General features: G+C 41.7%; 2 long non-coding RNA genes across 2 annotated transcripts in view; both read left to right on the forward strand.

Annotated features, from left to right (window-relative positions):
- Nucleotides 1-14,158, forward strand: part of LOC140694596 (uncharacterized) — a 490,643-nt gene that overhangs the window by 427,089 nt on the left and 49,396 nt on the right. The gene's annotated exons all lie outside the window — the stretch shown is intronic.
- Nucleotides 57-13,474, forward strand: LOC140694599 (uncharacterized). The gene is made up of 3 exons (XR_012070183.1): nt 57-251; nt 9,549-9,674; nt 13,203-13,474. It is a non-coding gene; the product is annotated as an uncharacterized lncRNA (long non-coding RNA).

A 14,158-nucleotide genomic window follows, 5' to 3' on the forward strand; every position in this document is an offset into this window, starting at 1 on the left:
GCGCACGCGCAGACGGACAGACGCGCGGACGCCGGAACCGCCCAGAACGCGTGGAAGCTGGCGGCAGCCGGTTGCTCCTGGACCAGCTCCTGGAGGAGGAACACGGCCTGGGGTCTGGGCCGCCGCTTGCCCTCGGCTCGGCTGCCGCTGCTGGGCAGTTAAGGGGGCGCTAGTGGGGGCCGCTGTTCAGGGAGCCGGCGGGTGACGCCTGGGCTGTGCAGCTGGGAAGGCGCACAGGGAGGGGTGCGGAGGTGAGGTCCCGGCCGCGCGTCCCGCTAGGACCCTGAGGCGGGTCCCAGCCGCCGCTGTGGTTCGTGGTAACCCCGCTATTAGTAGTTCCTGAACCCCGCGTTTGTGCCGCCGCTTACACCCGGATTTAGGAGAGCAGGTACAGCCCCAGGAGGTGGGAGTGTGCTGGACGGCTCCGGAGCATCTCCAACCAGCCCTCAGACCATGGCCTGCTCCTGGGAGGCGGGTGCGGTGCGGTCGCGGGGCCTCGGATGGAATGGGGGCTGCCCCATGAGAGCCCCTGGATTTGCTCCCATCTTCCCCGCGGGCTGACCTTGGGGGCGGCCTCTAAAGCCCCAGGTTCATGGGACTCAGGTTACAGGTCAGTCTGCTCCTGGGAGGTGGGCTCGGTGCGATCAGTGTGCTGGGATGGCTGCAGCAGCAGCAGGAAATGGTTGCAAACCCCGCTCTCTCACAGGGCAGCCCCAATCAAGCCATGGCATCCACCGCCAATCCCTGACAGCACAGCACCCGCCTTCCAGGAGCAGGCTGACCTGTAACCTGAGTTCCACGAAACTGGGGCAGCAGAGGCCAAGCTCAGGCCATGCGCTGGGGAGTTTGAAACAAATCCACGGGCTCCCATGGGCAGACCCCATAACCCGCCACTGCCTTCGACCACACCGCGCCCTCCTCCCAGAAGCAGGCCGACCTGCGGACCGTGCCTGGAGCAGCAGAAGCCGAGCCCTGGACAGGCCGTGGGGGAGATGGGGGCAAGTCGACCAGTTTGCCAGGTCGCTGCCCATCTCCCTGCCGCTGCCCCAGGTTCGTGGATCACTTTTTTTCAAGTCAGTGGGTTCCTGAGAGGCAGGTGCGGTGCAGTCAGGTGGCGGGGGCTGCGGGGAGGGGTGCTGCCCCGATGGGAGCAAGTCCACCTGCTCCCATCTCCCCCAGGGCCAGACCTGGGGACGGCATCCGCTGCCTCAGGTTTGTAGGACGCATGTCATGTCAGCCTGTCCCTGGGTGGAAGGCTCAGTGTACTCGGGGCAGCCTCAGTGGCTGACAAGGATTGTAGATGTGGGCTCTAGCCCACCATAACTAACTCTCCTTTCTTCTCTTGCTTCCTCAGTTGGTGGCTGTATCGGCTTTTTCATTATAGGTTATTGCTGGATAATGAACATAGGTTTCTGTGCTATATAGAAGAAACTTTATTTAAAATCTCTTTTTATATATAGTGGCTAACATTTGTAAATCTCAAACTCCCAAATTTATCCCTTCCCATCCCCTTACCCTGGTAACCTTTAGATTGTTTACTAAGTCTGCAAGACTGTTTCTGTTTTGTAGATGAGTTCACAGTGTCTTTTTCTCTCTTTTTTTAGATTACACATATGAGTGGTATCATTTAGTATTTTTCTGTTTCTGGCTGCTTTCACTTAGAATGACGATCTCTAGCTCCATCCATGTTGCTGCAAATGGTTTTGTTTTTTCCTATTCATGGTAGAGTAGTATTCCAGTGTATAAATATGCCACAACTTCTTTATCTAGTCATCTGTTGCTACATTTAGCTTGCCTCCATGTCTCGGCTATTGTATACAGTGGTGCTATGAATACTGGGGTGCAGGTATCTTTTCACATTGGAGTTCTTTCCCGTTATATACCCAGATGTGGGATCGCTGGGTCATAGGCTAAGTCTACTTTTAGTTTTTTGAGGGATGTCCATGCTTTCCATAATGACTACACCAAGCTGGATTCCCACCAGCAGTGTAAGAGGGTACCCTTCCCTCTACAGCCTCTCTAGCATTTATCATTCATGAACTTCTGAACGATGGCCATTCTGACTGGTGTGAGCTGATACTTCATTGTAGTTTTGATTTGAATTTCTCTGTTTTTTAGTGATATCGAGCATTTTTTCATGTGCATATTGGCCATTTGTGTCTTCATTGGAGAAATGCTTGTTTAGGTCTTCTGCCTATTTTTGGATTGAGTTGTTTTTTTTCTGTTATTAAGTTGTATGAGCTGTTTATATATTCTGAAAATTAAGGCTTTGTTAGTCGTATCATTTGCAAATATTTTCTCCCATTCGTAGGTTGTTGTTTCTTTTTGTTTTACTTATGGTTGCCTTTGCTGTGAAGAAATTTATGAGTTTAATTACGTCCCTTTTGTTTATTTTTTCTCTTATTTCCATTGCCTGGGTAGATTGCCCTAGGAGAACTTTGATAAGATTTATGTCAGATAATGTTTTGCCTATGTTTTCTTTTAGGAGATTTATCATGTCTTGTCCGTCTGCATCTTAAGCCTGTACTCTAGATCTGTGCTTCAGTTTTGAATTTTGAGCTTCTTGGAGAACACCTACTCTTAGCTCATATGTCAGATTCAACATGTCTAAAGCTGATTTCATAATCATTTTTCTTGCAGCATCTCCACTTATTCAGTGGTATAATCATTCTTCCGGTCTTGAATACCCTAGGCTTGGAATGGTCTTTGATTTATATTTCTCTCACCACCCTCCACATATTGTCGGCTTCTGGAACTGTATGCTTTTGGTTTCAAGCGTCTATTCTGATTGCTGATACTCTGATGAAGAGCTTTCATCCCTGATACATGAGTTTTTCCTTCTGCTGAATTCTTGGATATTCTCTCCCCCCGCTTTCAGTCAACCTACAGTTTTGACGCTCCAACATCTAGAGTCAAGTAGAGACTTACCGCAACCATATCTCAGCCAGGTAGTCTCGACCTTCCATCATTTTGGCCTTACCTTATGTGTTCCAATCATTATGTGACTTAGCCTCCTAGGGTAACCTGTGCCTTATTAAAAACCAGGAGTCACCAGCCTTTTCCTATCCAGTCTTCAGTTAAAACAGCTTAGAATTGCCCTGAGAACTAGTTGGAGCCCCATTCCCTTCATAGAGTCTTCCCTATTTACTCCAAATACTTCTAGCTCCTCTTTGTATTCCTGCAATGTTTATGATCGGTAGCCTGTAATCTTGGCTTTGAGTACTGACTTGGTACCATTCCCCGGTGGTTTCCAATGTGTCTCCTCACTTAGCTGGTAACTGGAGAAGACTCCCTTGTTCAGCCTCCTTTATAACCCTCACCCTGCTTAGCATCGGGCCATAGCAGGCATCCAGGCAGTGCTTATCTACTTTATTTATTCGCAGGGATGGTGGTGTGGATTATTGCTAATAACTATTAATTCAGTGTTGCAATTAAAAAAGAAAGCCAAGAAAATCCATAAAACTTTATCTCCATGTTCAGTTTAGCTCTTTACCTCAATAGTTTTCTTAACTCTGTGTTTACATTCACATAGTGTTCAGTGCTTGTACAGTTCCCTGAGGCAAGCAGGTGAGATATCATAATGTTTGACTTTCACGTTACATTTCATATTGGATATATTTGTGCAATGACAAAACCTTCTTTTATAAGTAAACAGCCGGAATCCCAGAGAGACTAAGAGCCTAACCCAGGGTCACCTGGTTAGAGTTTGGCACAGGTCAGGATTGCGTTTCACATCTTCCAGCTGATCCTCTTCCAGTGCCTTTTCATTCCAGTGCTGGGAAATGTAGCCCCATCAGCCAAACGGCCAAGTCGCATTGCTGCCCCTTTACCTGCCAGTGATGGCAGTGCTACAAAAAATGGCAAAGGAAAGGTCAGAAATAGGAGTGATAAAAGACATGGAAGTGCTGGAAATGGATCCTCAACCTCCTCCTCCCTATTTGAGCGCCTCACAATTGTCCAACTCTGACAGTGCTGTTCATTGTTTATAACGGAGTCTTTAAAATCAGACTGATCTTTTATAGGACATGCTTTTATCCTGGTCCCTTTCCTGCTAGTAGTCACCGTCATGGGCAGAAAGTGCCTGACTGGGCTCTGTTTGTCACGTTGGTGGGAGGGAAAATGGGAGAGGGAGCGTGTTGAACTGAAGCCGAGCTATTTACAGCTCTGTTGTTCTAGGATCAGAGCAGTTCCACTCTTGCTTTCATCACCTCTCCACCTCCGAGTCCAGCCACCCACTCCTGCCTGCTTCCCCACATGCCACGTCCTGGGGGAGGACAGGGTGGTGGGCAATGCCACCTCCGCCCTCCGCTCTGGGAGGTGCAGGGGTCTGCTTTAACTTTTGAGCTGTTTTGGTAATTGGGCTTTTCCAGCTTTTCTAGACATCTCCTTTCCAGCTCTGAGAAATTGGAGATGTAACTTAACCGTACATGGACTATATTGATGTATTCAGTGGCATTAATGTGATGTTGTCTTTAAGGTGTTCTGTGACTGGATAGGAGGTTTTTAACTCACAGGATGCTTCACATCCAATTCTAAAGGCCTACAGGATGCAGGTGTAATTCAAGTTCTTACATGTCTGTAAGGCAGACATGAACATTATTTGATAATATGACCATATGTTCATAGATTACGGTTAGTCCGCCGGCTCTGTATCTAATAAAAGTTTAAATTCCAAACGCTTGAAGAAAATTTGCGGACCATGTCTTTTTGCCTGTAACTAGTTGCAAAAACTGAAATCACAGCTCTACCACAAGCCACAGTGTTTCCCAGTAGAGAAAGCCCTCTACTTTTACAACCTGTAAGTAATGCGGTGGTTCTTTGGGTGAGATGAGGGATGCCACAGTATTTTGTAGGGATAGTAGAGTGGCATGACAAGTATTCTGGGACTGGTTACAGTTGAATCTCTACTTCCTGTATCCTGGACTGATTACAGAGGCAATGTTAGTGCGATAACCAGCTTCTGAATGCAAGTGTAGCTAGGAAGACAACAGAGAAAATAGAAGGGTTATAAAGTAATGGAGGGACTTCATAGCAGTACAAATGGTGACTTTGAGACCACCAGCTGCTGACGTGAACTTGGCAAGAATTTGTGAGAAGCGGTGGGTGTCATTGCAAGCAGGAGAGTCCTGCAGCTTTTGGGGTGAACAGGCAAAGGGGAGAGCAGATATGGTGGCTACCCAGGGTCTATTTGTGTCCTGAATGTGAAAATGTCTGGTCCCCTGTTCAATTTGCAGCCACAACTTCACATGACTCAGGGCATTATTTCCACCAGAAAACCATAAAAACATAAACAACCTCTGTTTCCCAAAGTGTTTGTTCTCGATCTGAGATGATTGTCCTTTGGTGGGAGGTAAGTGGGCGATGGGGCCTATTACATCACCCCCTTTCACTGGAAGTCTACCTCGCTGCTTTTCACCCGACTCCTAGAGGTGCTGTCATTCTGTTACACCTAGGCCTGTAAGACGGGCTCGACTGAATCCTCACGTGAAGAGGAATGGTTACGTGCAGTTTTAAAAAATTGCTTGGGTCATGTGGTCCTTTGTTCCCTCCATTGGAAATCACTAGTCCAGAGCAAGTAGTATGCATCTATAGAAACTATATTGTTTGTAAGATGTCTTCAGAAGTTTTGCAGTAGGTTTAAATATTTGCTTGGTGATGGCATCTTGATTGTTTGAAGGAGGCAACCCTCACTAGGGGCTTTGTGTGCTTCCTGTCTGAGAGTTCCTTTACTGGCAGTAGAGTGTTTGTAGGCAGAGTTAGAAAGTTACCTGGTCTGAGAATCTGAATTTGCCCACAGCTGGGAATTGGCAGAAGAGTCAGTTATGGAAGGAAGGCTTTAGGATTATCTGGTAACAAAGTTCTGGTATCCAAACCCTGGGAAACCTCAGCTTTTGTAGAGTATGTTCTGTAACAATAGGCTATTGGATAATTTTAACACTTGTTATGGGATGTAGAGTTGGGGAAAACCTTAAAAATGAAAGAACCTTAAAAGAGAATCTCCAAATATTTTAAAGAAGACAGTTCTCAGAATGAGAGCTTTTCTGCAAAAGACTAGTCCTTCACTTCACAGGGGAAGCAGGGAGCAGGTGTAACTGCACTTACGGTAACTTAAAAGGTAAACCTTACCCTCCCACTTGGCTGTTTCCTGGTGTACGTTCATCTTCCACATCTGTAGTTTCAGACATGATGTGTCATTTTCTGGTACTCCATTCTGCTTCTGAGTGACAGACTGACACAAAGACACATAGCAATTGAAAAATTGCGCAAAGGACTTTATTGTTAAAAATGTAGACCTGTGGCAGGGTGCTGCATTTGCAACTGACTTTCAGTACAGAGAACACTTAAAAGAATGCAGTGTTATTTCTTTTTTTATTCCTTTAAGCCTTTGAATAGAAGGTTTTCTTTGCAGAGTTTCTGGAGTACATCAGAACAAGCAGGAACTAAAAATACCTTTAAGAAAGCACCAGTATAGACGTTGCTTATAGTCTGGTATGTGTATTAAAGTTAATTCTTTAAAGCAGGAAGTTGTAACACTCAATTTCTTAAGCATATATAAACATTCTTGACTCAGTGACATTCTTTGTGAGGTGAAGCTGCTTTTGCTTCCATTCTGAGCATTGAAATGCCTTCTATGATTCTTCTACCAGTCCTCAATATTTTATTTTCCCTCTGTTGTGAACTTGTTATTAAACCTGAAGCAGATATAAATATCATTAGCTTGCTACATATGTAGATATTCAGTGTTACATAGTCAGAAAGTTTGTGTACATCACACGTATCTACTTAATTCCCCCTTTTCCAACTGTGTTCCTGATGAAAGGATGGTGGGAAATGGCATTATGGGGATATGTCTTACAGTACACAGTGTTTTCCCTTTTCCCTCTACCAGATCTGGATATTCTTTCAGCTTTCGGCTTCTAGACTTACTAGCTCTTTTTCTTAAGCCAGGTGTAAATCATCCCCCTGCTCACACACACATGCGTACACACACACACACACACACACACACACACATTCTGCCGTAGGGAGTAGTGTGCACCATCCCATCCTCCCACTCCAGCTCTGGACCCAACCACTGGAGGCAGTGTCTTGCACGAATTCATTTATAAGTTCCTTTTTAAAACTCGAGTGGTCGGGAAAAACTACTGATATCCACACCTAGTAGGCAGGCCCTCAAGGACAACTTCTATGGTTAATGCCAGGTTATCTTAATGTTTGAGTACCTGGGTTTCATGTCTTCCTCTACCACCTGTGTGACCCGTGATTTCCACATTTCTGTCTCCCGCTAGACTTTTTCTCTCCAACTCTGGACTCTTACAGTCTTCTGCTGATTTGACATCTTCACTTGGAACTCTGATATCTTAAAACCAACATGTGTGAAAACTGAGCTCTTGGTCCTCCTACCCCCCAAACTGGTTCTTTCTGCAGCCTCCCCCATTCAGTTAATGGAAACTTAACCCTTCCAGCTGCTTGGGTCAAAAAACGTGGGGTTATTCAGACTTTCACTGACATACCACATGAATTCTGTCAATAGATCTGGTTTAACACTGCCTTTAAAACATATCCAGAACCCAGCCACTTCTCACCATGGCTCCTGCCTCCACTGCTGCTTCCCTGCCCTGAGCCACTGTCCTCTCCTCCTGCACAGCCCTTCTCAGAGGCTTCCCTCCTTTCATCTCTGACCCGTTTCGACAATTCTCACCCGGCAGTCAAGTGAGCCTTGAAAACCTAAGTTAGATTGTGTCGTCCTTCTGCAGTGCCTCCCCATTTCACTCCGGGTAAAAGCCACAGTCCTTACAACGTCCTCCAAGGCCGTACAGGATCTGCACTGACCCTTCTCCGCAGCTCCAGCCGTGCCCCCATTCTGGAACATGCGAGGTGCACGCTGGCCTAGGTGATGGTTATTCCGTCCAACTGGGACTCCTCACATCCTAGTCCTAGTTCTAACCTCAGTCCTCAGTGTGGCCAGCTTTGGTATTTAATACAACATCACCCTCATCCCATACCCTCAACTCTCTTTACCTTGCCCTTTTTTCATTTTTCCATGGTTCCTCTTTCCTAACATGCCACCTCCTCTGCTGCTCTGTTGTGTGAATTGTCATCGTCACCCCCCAACCCTGCTAGACTCCAGCCAAGCTCCGTGAGGACAGTACTTTTGTTTTGTTTATTGATTTATTCCAAGTGCCTAGATTAGTCCTGTGTACATATTAGGCAGTCAAAAATTATTTGCTGAATAAATTAAAAGACTATTTTAAAAATGAATCATCCTTTCAGGAACGGGTGAGGAAAGGAAGCTGCATGAATGAAAATGGTGCAGTAAATAATGATATTTGCCTGTTGTTCTTTGTGTGATATATATATATATATATATGTGTGTGTGTGTGTGTGTGTGTGTGTTTTAGTCTTAATTTGGTATCCCAGTTTCTCAATTTAAAAGCTGTATTAAGGTGTAATTTACAGGCCATAAAATTGACACATTATAATTGTACAAGTCAACAATTTTAGCTATTTGTAGAGTTGTGCAACTGTGTCCTCAAAAAGTCCCCTTGTGTCCGTCCATACGCAGTTCACCCTGCCCTCAGTGGCACCCTGATTTTATTTGTTTTTGTTTTTTTGGCAATCACATCTCAAAAGAATAATTTACACAGCAGTACTAATATAGCTTTGCACTTTTCGAAATGACACACTTAAATATGAAATCAGCGGTCATTGCTGAATGTAGGTAGCAGTATCAGACATTGGTGAGAAGAATGGACTTGAGTGTCAGACTGGCTGCAGTCTTACCCAGCTCCAACATTTACCAAGTTACCCAAATTATTTTCTGCCTCAAGCCCTTTATCTGTTATATGGGGGTAATAATAGCAGCTTACAGAGTTGTTGTGAGGATTAAGCAAGCAGGGAAACAAAATTTAGTATAGTGGCCAGCTTATGTTATTACCTAAGAAATAGCGTTGCAGGTAGAGAGCAAAATTCAAATCAGTTTCTAAAGTATGTGTAAAATATGATCCAGTTCCTGCCTGGTTTGTAAACACGTATGCTTACTGCAGAATGTAAAAGCAGGCTACTTTCCAACAGAAAAGATCATTTCTCAGCATTTCTTTCAAAGGTAGTTGCAAAATCATTCTTACTAAATTTTCTGTGCCCATCTCTGACAGAGCTTTGACACCAGGGAGGTAATTATCTACTATTTTGTTAAAATCATGCTGACCATCAGAAAGTGTTCTCAATTATATTTTAGCCTTTATGTTGGGAAATACTGTGAGACTTCTTCTAAATTAATGGGGGGTGCATTCATTGTAGCTCTTGTAGCCTGATAAGCCTGCACTAAATTATCTTTTTTTAACTTTTAATTAAAGTAATTAATTAATTTCTTGCAGGGGGTTGGTAATTAGGTTTTTATTTATTTTATTTTTAGAAGAAGTACTGGGGATTGAACCCAGGCCCTTGTGCATGCTAAGAATATGATCTTTCACTTGAGCTATACCCTCCACCCTAAATTATCTTTAATAAGGTCTTTTTCTCTGTTTGTTGTTTTCTTTTATGTACAGATACACAAAGCAGGGTCATCAGAAGCCTCTCAATTCCAAAAATAATAATAGTGAAAAATATTTTGCAGTGACAGTGAATCCTTGGCAGATGAGGAAAGATTGTAAAGTCCTGAATGAATTCAGAAGGTATTGTTACATTAACATACATGTAACCATGGTTCTCTTACCTTTATTTTTCACTTTATAATGAAGATACTCCCCACCCGTCAAGGTTGCTTTGTTTGATATAGGGAATATCTGAAGCCTTTTCTGCAAGTTTTTTAAATAAGTAAGAGCAGGTAATTTATCAGAAGTGTGAATGGTGTAATCTGCCCTGTCTAGTATGGAAGCCACCAGCCACATGTGGCTATTGTGAATTGAGATGTTCTATAAGTGGAAAATTCATAATAGATTTTCAAGAGTTCGTACAACAAAAATAATGTAAAATATTTATTAATAAGTTTTAAAAGTGTTAATCACACTTTTGAAATGATAGTATATTGGCTATTTTGGGATAAATATAATTATTACTGGAATTAATTTCACTTGTTCCTTTTTATTTTGTAAATGGGGTTACTGGAAAATTGTGACTTGCACTATGTTTCTATTGACAGTGCTGGCTTCTAACTTATTGCAAATAATATGAAAAGAAAACTTTGATTAAAAACTTTGCAATTTAGTAGTTGATTTACATCATATTAGTTTCAGGTGTACAACACAGAGGCTCAACATTTTTATAGATTATATTCCATTTAAAGTCACCATAAAATAATGGCTATATTTCCCTGTGCTGTATGATACAGCCCTGTAACCTGTCCATTTTGTACATAGTACTTTTTACCTCTCAATCCCCTACCCCCTTCCTGCCTCCCCTCTCCTCTTTCTCCCCATTGGTAACCACCAGTCTGTTCTGTGTACCTGTGAGTCTATTTCTGTTTTATTATAGTCATTAATTTGTTTTATTTTTTAGATATACATAGAAGTTAATACATAGAATATTTGTTTTCCTTTCTCTGACTTATTTCACATAGCATAATACACTGTAGGTCCATCCATGTTATTGCAAATGGCATTATTTTATTTTTTATGGCTGAGCAGTATTCCATTGTGTGTGTGTGTTCATGTGTATATATGTGTGTGTATATATATGTATATATATACATATATATATATATATATATATATATATATATATATATATATAAAATATACCACAACTTCTTTATCAAGTCATCTGTCAGTGAACATTTGGGTTGTTTCAGTGTCTTGGCTATTATAAATAGTGCTGCTGTGAACATAGGGGTGCATGTGTCTTTTTGAATTATATTTTTCTCCAGACATATACCCATGAATGGGATTGCTGGATCACACGTAAGTCTATTTTCAGTTTTTAAGGAACCTCTATACTGTCTCCCATAGTGGCTGCACCAATTTACATTCCCTCCAACCGAGTAGGAGGGTTCCTTTTTCTCTTAAAAGGTCAAAAATTCTCTACATTTATATACTTTCCTTACAGTTTAGGACACAATTTGGCAAAAGCCAGATAGAAATTAATAGGAGTAAATACAGTATTTTTTTTAAATGTCCATGCATTATGGATAGATATGTTACTGATGAGTTGGTTCCCTTTTTTTGTAGATGCAGAAGTTTTTATAGCTTCACAGACATTTCAGTCTTGCAGAGAGAAAAATTTCTTTGCATTTTGCTGAACTTGTCCGGGTGGCTTTATCGAATTTGGTCCAGGCCTCCAGAGGTGAATACACATCCAAACCTGAACCATTTGAATGTCTGCAAGAGTTTAAGAGTCTAGAATGTCAGATCTGGACTATAACTCTGGTGAATGACATCAGTGAGTGGACTCAAGAAAACTCCATTTGAGTGCAAAACCTTTCATAATTGAAAAAAGGCTTTGAAATTGTGGCAAAGCCAGAGACTTTTATGTCACATATGGCCACAAACACATGGGGACAACCACAGGCCTTCTGGAGTGCCAAGGGAATTCCATGTGAGGAGTCCAGCACTCACAGGAATCCAGCAAGTCCCTGCCAGCCAGAGCACCTTCATTGCTACTGTGCAGTTTTGAGCAAATGTCTTTTCATCAGGTTCAAATTGGTTTGTTGTTATTTTATTGCATAAAAAAAATCAAACAACTTCTTGCTCCCTTGATGAAAGTAAAAGCAAACATTTTCTGATTTCTTTTGAAAGAGACAACATGAGTCTATGAATCTAACCTCATCTGTGATGGTCTGCAGCTGGGAGCAACCAGATCAGTGTCAGCCCCATTGCAGCCATTGGCTGGGAGCCTGCATGTTATCTGGAATGATATTTGAAACATGTCACACTAGCCGTGTCTTCGCTGTGGGCTGGGAGGCGAGTCAGTCAGAATCTGCATTATGGAATGTATGTTTCAGATCCAAAGCTAGGAGATCTTTTTTAATAGCCAGAGAATATAGTCATAAATATATCTATTAATGTATTTATGCAAGAACAATTTTAAAGAGTTTTTTATTACAAAAATTTACCCCCCAAAATTGAAAATGAAAGAACAGTGGAGTTAAAAATCATCTGTACCTTAAATATACATAAAGAAACTTAAAATCCTCTTAAACATTTTTTTGTTCAAATGAAGATGTTTTTCCCTTCCAAAAAGGAAAATTATTATTTCACATTTTTTTTGCTTTCTCCTTTTATTATATATTCCATATCAATGAATATAATTCTTTTAAATCCCTTTTAATGGCTGTTTAACACTATATTGAACAGATATGCAAATAGTCCTAGGTTTCAGAAATTTAAAAAGTTGTCATTACAATACCACTGCAAAGAATATTTTGGTGTTTCTATTTTTAGTTACTAATTTGGACTAAAATTAACAAGTTTGCTTTTCTTCATCTAAAACATTGGTTATTTTATGAATGAACTGTAAGGATTTTAAATAACTTTTCAGTAATTTCAACAAAGAAATTATCTTTTTTTAACATTTTTTATTGATTTATAATCATTTTACAATGTTGTGTCAAATTCCAGTGTTTAGCACAATTTTTCAGTCATTCATGGTCATATACACACTCATTGTCACATTTTTTTCTCTGTGATTTATCATAACATTTTGTGTCTAGTTCCCTGTGCTATACAGTGTAATCTTGTTTATCTATTCTACAATTTTGAAATCCCAGTCTATCCCTTCCCACCCTCTACCCCCCTGGTAACCACAAGTCTGTATTCTCTGTCCATGAGTCTTTAGATTCCACATATGAGCGATCTCATATGGTATTTTTGTTTCTCTTTATGGCTTACTTCATTTAGAATGACATTCTCTATGAGCATCCATGTTGCTGCAAATGGCGTTATGTTGTTGGTTTTTATGGCTGAGTAGTATTCCATTGTATATATATACCACTTCTTCTTTATCCAGTCACCTGTTGATGGACATTTAGGCTCTTTCCATGTTTTGGCTATTGTAAATAGTGCTGCTATGAACAAAGAAATTATCTTTAAGGCAAAAATGTATGATGGTTTGCAAATCTATTTTTATTATATCTTCACTTTTACCAGTGTCATATGAGTGTGTGTTTGCACAAGTGCTTTAACTACCAGCAACGTAAGAAAAATCTGTGTATTAAAAATGTGAAAATAGTTAGCTTCCTTGTTTGTGTTTTCATTCTCCCAATATAGGTTTTGGATGACAAGCTTGTATTTGCAAAAGTACTCAGCCTGTGGGAGGTGCTCTGTACATACGCTGAGATACTGCACATAAAATTGCCTCTGAAGCCCAATGATCTGAAAACCCGGTCCTCAGCCTTTGATAATTTCAGCTGTTTTATGAAAGTCCTCCAAGTGGATGAAAGTATCATCAAGCAGGAGCAAGAAATTTTCATTACCCTATTTGAGAAGAGCTGCGTGAATGACTTTTATATTCAGGATAGAGATACATTCTTCAATCCAGCCACCAGAAGCCACTATGTAAGTCTAAACCGAGTTTAGCTGCTGTCTTGTGGGTGATATAGAACCTGCTGCTGAATTATCAGTGATTTGGTTTGGTTGGTTTGGTTGGTTTGGTTTGGTTTTTAAAAGCTGCCCATAAAAAGGAAAAAAGAGAAAGAAAAGAAATATGCCTACAGATTCCCGTTAGGATAGTAAAGAGTGGCTGGTTAGTTACCCTGTGTACACCACACGCTCTCTTAGAATCTTTTCAGGTTTACTTCATCCTTTCTCAGATCAAGTATCAAGTAAGGGACAGTGTTAAAAAAAAATTCGGGATAAACAGGCTTGTGAGCTCCGGGATCTGCAAGGCAGCTTTCCCTCCCCATGGTGTAAGTCAAATGGCAGAAATGAAATAAAGCACCTCATGTATCCTCCGGTGTTAACAGGAAAAGGCTAATCTTCTTGACCTTGTTTCTTCCTGGGTAAAATGAAGATAATATGTCGGGAGGCGACAAGCTCATTTACGGCAGGAATCATGTTGTCTGGTTCACTGCTGAATCCTAGGCACCAGGAAGGCTGAGTTTAACGAGTGAGTGAATGAATGAACTGTAGTTCCCCCAGAGTTACCATGTGGGGCAGTGCAGATTAGCAGCTAAGAGTATAGACTCGAGAGGGGAGGGTACAGCTCAAGTGATGGGGTGCACGCT

This window comes from Vicugna pacos, unplaced genomic scaffold, assembly GCF_048564905.1.
Source record: "Vicugna pacos unplaced genomic scaffold, VicPac4 scaffold_65, whole genome shotgun sequence".
NCBI classification, from domain to species: Eukaryota; Metazoa; Chordata; class Mammalia; order Artiodactyla; family Camelidae; genus Vicugna; species Vicugna pacos.